The 7,079-nt window shown below is 52.1% G+C and overlaps 1 long non-coding RNA gene across 1 annotated transcript; it reads left to right on the top strand.

Moving 5' to 3' along the window:
• Positions 1 to 2,742: 2,742 nt before the first annotated feature.
• Positions 2,743 to 3,345, top strand: LOC129603761 (uncharacterized). The gene is made up of 3 exons (XR_008693966.1): positions 2,743 to 2,825; positions 2,931 to 3,043; positions 3,189 to 3,345. It is a non-coding gene; the product is annotated as an uncharacterized LOC129603761 (long non-coding RNA).
• The last annotated feature ends 3,734 nt before the right edge of the window (positions 3,346 to 7,079 follow it).

Genomic DNA, 7,079 nt, shown 5'->3' with positions numbered 1-7,079 from the left:
ATCAGATCCATGTTGGACACACTGACATCCACTGGTCTAAAAGTGCAGCATGAGATGATTGAACACAACAGATGAACAGTAGTAGTTGTACATGTACAGACCATAAATATGGAGTCCAGCTGTGTTTGGTGCTGCTGGACAGACTGAGCACTGGGAACCTCTGAGCTCTGCTGGTCCACTCTGTGGAGGAACCATGAAGAATGAGTCCACACAGAGATACACACAAGGTAAAGGTCCATGAAGTGATGTTGGATGTGAGCAGTGAGTCAGAGACTCTCTGTAGTGGTGAAGGTTTACTGTCAGTCAGTGGCTTCAGTCTCAGCTCTGAACAGCATTTACTGTATCTCTGCCTCCCTTCAAGACATTTGACCAAAACCTTCATGTAGAGACGTCAATAAACAGATTTGATCAAAGATGATCAGCTGCTTCCTTTGACGTCAGCACTTCATTAGAAGAGGAGCAGCCCCTGAGACCCTCTACAGGATCAGAGCTTTAGCTACTGCTGGATGGAGATTTGATCAATGATCAGTGAAGAAAGCTTCTCCTTCACATCAACGCTTCAAACACAAATCAACCAGATCAAGAAATGCAAACAACACAAATGTTTATCATCAGAGAAAGTTTACATCAGATTGTTCAGAATGATTTAAAGTGACAACAACTCACTGTGACTCTAATACAGGTTGGTCTTTGAAATTAATAATAAGGTCCTTTGATCGGTCGCTCTTGAGGGACACACAGCTGGGTCCAGGTCCAGGTTCAGGTCCAGGTCCAGATTCAGGTCCAGGTCCAGGTCCAGGTTCAGTTCCAGGTCCAGGTTCAGCAGATCCTCGTCTCTGATGGGACCTGATAGAAAAATACCTACAGTGACTCTCACACACTGAGTCCTAAATGAGCAGCAACAGTAAATCAGTGATGTGTGTGTGACTTGGAGACAGAATCATCACCTCTGAGCTTTGTTCTGGTTCTCATGGTCCCCACACAGACTGGTTTTAGAGGGAGGGGCTCCCTCCTCTCTGTCCTCACACTGATTCATGCTGCTGGATTCTCACTTTCTACCTTCATGTGGAGAAGGAACACAAAATCATTTATCTTCACATCAACTCAATCATCATCCTCAGCTGTTCCTCCACTAATTGTCTCTTCTTCTGTGGTTCATATCAGTGTCAGCTGGATGCAGTCAGACAGTGGGAGGCAGAGGAAGCTGCACCAGCTGCTCTACTTCTGTCAGGGACCACAGTCTGATCACATTGACATGAACTCAGCAAATCACAGAGACGTCCTATGACTAACACAATGACTCTGACTCTGATTGCTCCATCCATTAAACGGCGCAGAGAATTCACTTGAGTTTGATGTCTTTGGATTAAACTACTACCAAATTCCAGTTGTCCCATTTTGGTACTTTCAGGTTATGGTTTTACGGCAAGAACAACCAGAAGGTCTGTTTGAAAACTTGGAAGCTCGTCTCCTGGCATCTGGGACTTTTCTCTGCCTTTGCTTAACCCTCACGCAGCCTTCGAGGGGGTCAGTCTGACCCCACGAGACAAACTATGAAACTGTTGATTCTTTTTACGTTTTTGGCCACAAGGCACCTACGCGTCGCAGGATCCGCTGCGGCTCGGTCACCGCTCCCTTCTTCTTCGTCACAGGCCCGTCCCGCATCCTCCCGGGGTCCGGCGCGACCCTGGCCCACGGAACCTCCCCGTCGAGCGTCCTGCCGGGGTCCGGCGCGACCCCAGCTCCCTGTACCTCCCCGTCAGGCGTTCTCCCGGGGTCAGGCGCGACCCCAGCCCCATGTACCTCCCCGTCCCGCATCCTCCCGGGGTCAGGCGCGACCCCAGCTCCCTGTACCTCCCCGTCAGGCGTCCTCCCGGGGTCCGGCGCGACCCCGGCCCACGGAACCTCCCCGTCGGGCGTCCTGCCGGGGTCCGGCGCGACCCCAGCTCCCTGTACCTCCCCGTCAGGCGTTCTCCCGGGGTCAGGCGCGACCCCAGCCCCATGTACCTCCCCGTCCCGCATCCTCCCGGGGTCAGGCGCGACCCCAGCTCCCTGTACCTCCCCGTCAGGCGTCCTCCCGGGGTCCGGCGCGACCCCGGCCCACGGAACCTCCCCGTCGGGCGTCCTGCCAGGGTCCGGCGCGACCCCAGCTCCCTGTACCTCCCCGTCAGGCGTCCTCCCGGGGTCCGGTGCGACCCCGGCCCACGGAACCTCCCCGTCGGGCGTCCTCCCGGGGTCAGGCGCGACCCCAGCCCCATGTACCTCCCCGTCCCGCATCCTCCCGGGGTCAGGCGCGACCCCAGCTCCCTGTACCTCCCCGTCAGGCGTCCTCCCGGGGTCCGGCGCGACCCCGGCCCACGGAACCTCCCCGTCAGGCGTCCTGCCGGGGTCAGGCGTCCTGCCGGGGTCCGGCGCGACCCCAGCTCCCTGTACCTCCCGTCAGGCGTCCTCCCGGGGTCAGGCGCGACCCCGGCCCACGGAACCTCCCCGTCAAGCGTCCTGCCGGGGTCTTGGCGCCGCGTTAGAAACCCATTCTTTCGTAGCTCTCATTGTGGCGTTCGTGTGCAGCCTTGTTCATTGTGGCCATTTGCTAAATTTTCGTGCCCAGAGCGAGTCTCTGCGTGTGAAGAGCCAGTGGCATCGATGTTTCCACAGCGAGTCACTGATCAGCGCGCTGCTGTTGGCAGGTTTAGTTGAGGTTAGGGTGGTCTGTCGAGGAGCTCCCGCCCCCTGCGACTTGTCCACCGGTCTGCGGGGGAATTGAGCCTGGTTGTAAACCTCCACACGGTGCGGTTCTCAGAGTAATGGCTGTCTACAAGAAGACGGTAAGAAAAGCGTGTCAGTGAAATAATACCTTCTGTTTTAAAATGTTTGTTAAAAGAAAACGAGAGAGAGAGAGATGCTTTGGCTTTTTGGTTTTCCCTTTTCAGCTGCAGACCATCGCAGTCATTTGATCAGAGCGGAGGGCAGCCAAAGGCCTCAGTATCTTGAGGATCACAACACAAAAAAGCACAGTGTGACTGTTCCCTATGAGCCGCCCCAGGTATCACTGCCTCTCACTTCTGACCTTTCCCCTAACGTAGCAATTAAATGTTATCATTCTGTTGTGCCTCTCGTTCCGCTTTCACGGTTTGTCATCCCTGAAATTACCCGTGCACTAAACGACTACTATCCTGCATGTGTTTCAGCCGGGCTCAGAGATCACCACAATCCTGTTCAACTTCATGTGCAACAGCTCCTGCATGGGAGGCATGAACCGCAGACCCATCCTCACCATCCTGACCCTTGAGACTTCAGAGTACGTATGGTTTCATCTACCAGGATTGGTGTGAGCTGAAATGTATTTGCTGGCTGTCTACAAGAAGACGGTAAGAAAAGCGTTTCAGCGAAATAATACCTTCTGTTTTAAAATGTTTCAACCGTCCGTCGCTGGCCAGGATGTGTTTGTCCAACAAGTCCCTCAAGGCACCCTCAGAGGCCAGAGCGTTCCCACACAAACAGTCGCACTCCAGACCTCCGCCTAGGCCTCCTTCCGGGTCTGGGAATCCGCTATGATCCAACGGGCACGGGGTTCCCTCTTCTTCTACGCGAAGGCGCAGACAGTCTGTGGTCCGCTCGAGCCGCGGCTCGAACACCGCGCAGCCGTCGGTTTGCAGGTCACCTTCTTCTTGAGAGGCTATAGCGTTGGAACCTTTCGACGAGACGTCAGGTGAAGTGGTACTGCGACGTATTCTCTCTGCGACGTATTCTCTCCGCAAACAGGCACCCAACCCAAAATCTGAACCGGCGAGGCATCCTCCAACCGGCTCATCGTCATCTCACCGCCAGACAACTCCTCCTGAACCGTCCTCCACTTTGTCCAACGTGAAAAAGTCCTCCGACCGGGGCAATTTATTCCCACCAGGAGGATCCTCCAACTCGGAAAAATCCTGGGAAAACTGGAAAATCGAGGGAAAACTTGTGTAAACTTGTGTAAAAATTGGAAATGAGGCGGCGACTGGTCAATGGGTTCCGCCGCAGCGCTCCTCACATTGAGACTGGTGGAATAGCGTTGACACAATAGCGCAGGCCTCAGTGCCCGCAGCAGCCACGCTCCCCATACATGTAAAATAAAAAAGAAAAACACACACACACACACACACACACACACACACACACACACACACACACACACACACACACACACACACACATTATTTGAATATTATCATATTATGAGGGAGAAAATAAAGACCAAATAAGCAAAACTTTTGATTAAATACTAAATATTTATTAAATATAAAACAGTCATCAAAGAAAGGGGTACACAATGCATTCATATGCACTCATATTCAAATTCATATTAAAACCTCAGAGAGACCGAAATCATCTCACCACCAGAGAACTCGGGAACCGTTCTCCACTTTATCCAACGTGAAAAATCCTCCAACGTGGCAGTTTATCCCACCGGAAGGATTCCTCCAACGCGGTGAAGATTCCTCCAACTTGGAAACTCGGTGTTTGTGTGTGTGTGTGTGTGTGCTTTCACCTGCAAATTATTTCACCACGACCCTCACATTCCGCATCCTCCCTAGGTCCAACACGACCCCATGCTCCGCGCACACACACACACACACACACACACACAGATTGATTATTATATTATATATATATATATATATATATTATATTATATTATGAGGGAGAAAATAAAGACCAAATAAGCAAAACTTTTGATTAAATGCTAAATATTTATTGAATATAAAACAGTAATCAAAGAAAGGGGTACACAATGCATTCATATGCACTCATATTCATATTCATATTAGAATTCACATCACACGTATTCCAAATAATCCAAAGGTGTCCGGACACCTTAATCGGCACGCGTAACGACAGAGGCTGGCGGGGCGGGGAGAAGCTCGATACAGCCGGCGATGTGAGCCAAGAGTTCAGAGACAGACTTGAACGGGACTCTCCTAGAGCCATTCACGAGCACGTATTGGAAACCGCGCGGGGTCGAACAAAACAAAACGCTCCGAGTACACTCGTCGGTAGCGATGTCAAACAGGTATCCCGCGTCGTAGCCGCCCATATAACAAAAGACTATCCCCGCGTTCGGCTTCACCTCGGGCAGCTTTTTCGGATAGGCGTACAGCCCCCACCAGGTGTCGCCCAGTGTCGTTATCGCGCCGCGCACCTCACTCAGCAACCTCGTGGCAGACAGATCATCAAAGCGCACTCCGTCTTCCTGGGGGGGACTCAGAAGCCTGGCGCGGTCCTCGGCGATAACTTCGCCGATCAGCCTCACGGGGTCCAACGCCGTCCCGTAAGGGTCGGACCAATATGGGGCGGTGGCGTCCATGACCGTGTCGTCGCGAGCCACCGGCTCGAAGAGGATCTTGTAGACTCCATTGTAAACCACCAGAGAGAAAAATTTCAGACCCCTCATGGTCTTGATTGCACCCCAAAGAACAACGCCGTCCCCCGACTCTTTCCGGGGACTTGGGATGCAGTCGGCCAGCAAAACTATTCCCTCGCACGGTGTAACGCGCGCGCGACACAGATGCACCAGCCCCTTGCCGGGCGAGGCCCAGATCTTCCCCGTTAGGACCTCCATTTCCTCCCAGGTGGCGTTCAGGAGCGCCCAATTTCCCACGGGTCTGCGTTGCGAGACGTGAGGATGCGCGTCTCGCCAGACAGCGAACTTGTCATTGTCTCTGGCTTTTCCAGTGCCTTTAGAGAAGGTCTCTAAAATCTGAGCGACGGCGACGAGCTCCGGTCCGTTAGAGAAGTTAGAGGTCTCTGCGTCCATGTCGGTGAGCTCTGTTCAGTTTAGAGGGACGGGAAGAGTAGCCATCCTCTTCTGTCTTCTGTGGGGTTTATATGACGCCGACCGTGGGAAGGTGGCAGGTCTGACCGGGGGTCCGATCCCCGACCCTAACCTTGTTTTTGTTTTGTTTTTTCGTATTCTCTGGCACCACATCTCCATCGCTGCCAGAGGCATCAAACCAAAATCATCTCACCACGAAAGAACTCGGAGCCGTTCTCCACTTTATCCAACGTGAAAAATCCTCCAAGCTCCTCCAAGTTTATCCCACCAGAAGGATTTCTCCAACAAAAAAAAACATCTAATTTGGGGGGGGGACTTATTTCACCACCACTCTCACGTCCCTCAACAAGACCCCACACACACACACGCACACACACACACACACCTTCTCCACTTTATCCAACATGAAAAATCCTCCAACCTGGCAGTTTATCCCACCAGAAGGATTCCTCCAGCGTGGTGGGAAAAAATCATCTAACCTGGGTTTGTCCAACGTGAAAATCCTCCAACGTGGCAGTTTATCCCACCAGAAGGATTCCTCCAGCGTGGTGGGAAAAAATCATCTAACCTGGGTTTGTCCAACGTGAAAATCCTCCAAAGTGGCAGTTTATCCCACCAGAAGGATTCCTCCAGCGTGGTGGGAAAAAATCATCTAACCTGGGTTTGTCCAACGTCAAAAATCCTCCAACGCGGCAGTTTATCCCACCAGAAGGATTCCTCCAACGTGGTAGAGATTCCTCCAACTTGGAAACTTGTGTTTGTGTGTGCTTTCACCTGCAAATTATTTCACCACCCTCACGTAGCTTGGACTAAAAACAAACAAAAAAAGAGAAAACTGGTCTTACTTATGAGTTGGTGTTAGGGAGACGCTTGCGTGCCCGCGTTTCCTGCATGCTTGCGTGCCTGACCCCCTGCTCATTGGCCTGCCTGCCTGCCAGCCTGCCAGCTTGTCTGCCAGCTTTGCGCTCTCTCTTCATGGCCGCTGCTCGTTTCACCGCCGCACAGGTTCTAGAGCAGATTTTTTTAAGCCAATCTAATGACGACTCTGAACCAGAAGAGGAATCTGAGGAAGACGTGTCAAGTGAAGAAGAGAAAGAAAAAGGAGAAGCAGAAGAAGCAGATACAGCAGGACCAGAAACAGATGAAGGACAAAAAGACAGCGAGGGATGTGATCTAAGGCTGGACACTTCAGATGAAGAAGTTGATGATGAAGAATATAATGATGATGATGATGATGATGATGATGATGATGATGTTGATGATGAAG

Source organism: Betta splendens, unplaced genomic scaffold, assembly GCF_900634795.4.
Source record: "Betta splendens unplaced genomic scaffold, fBetSpl5.4 scaffold_29, whole genome shotgun sequence".
Classification (NCBI taxonomy): Eukaryota; Metazoa; Chordata; class Actinopteri; order Anabantiformes; family Osphronemidae; genus Betta; species Betta splendens.
This window is presented reverse-complemented; position numbering and strand designations above follow the sequence as displayed.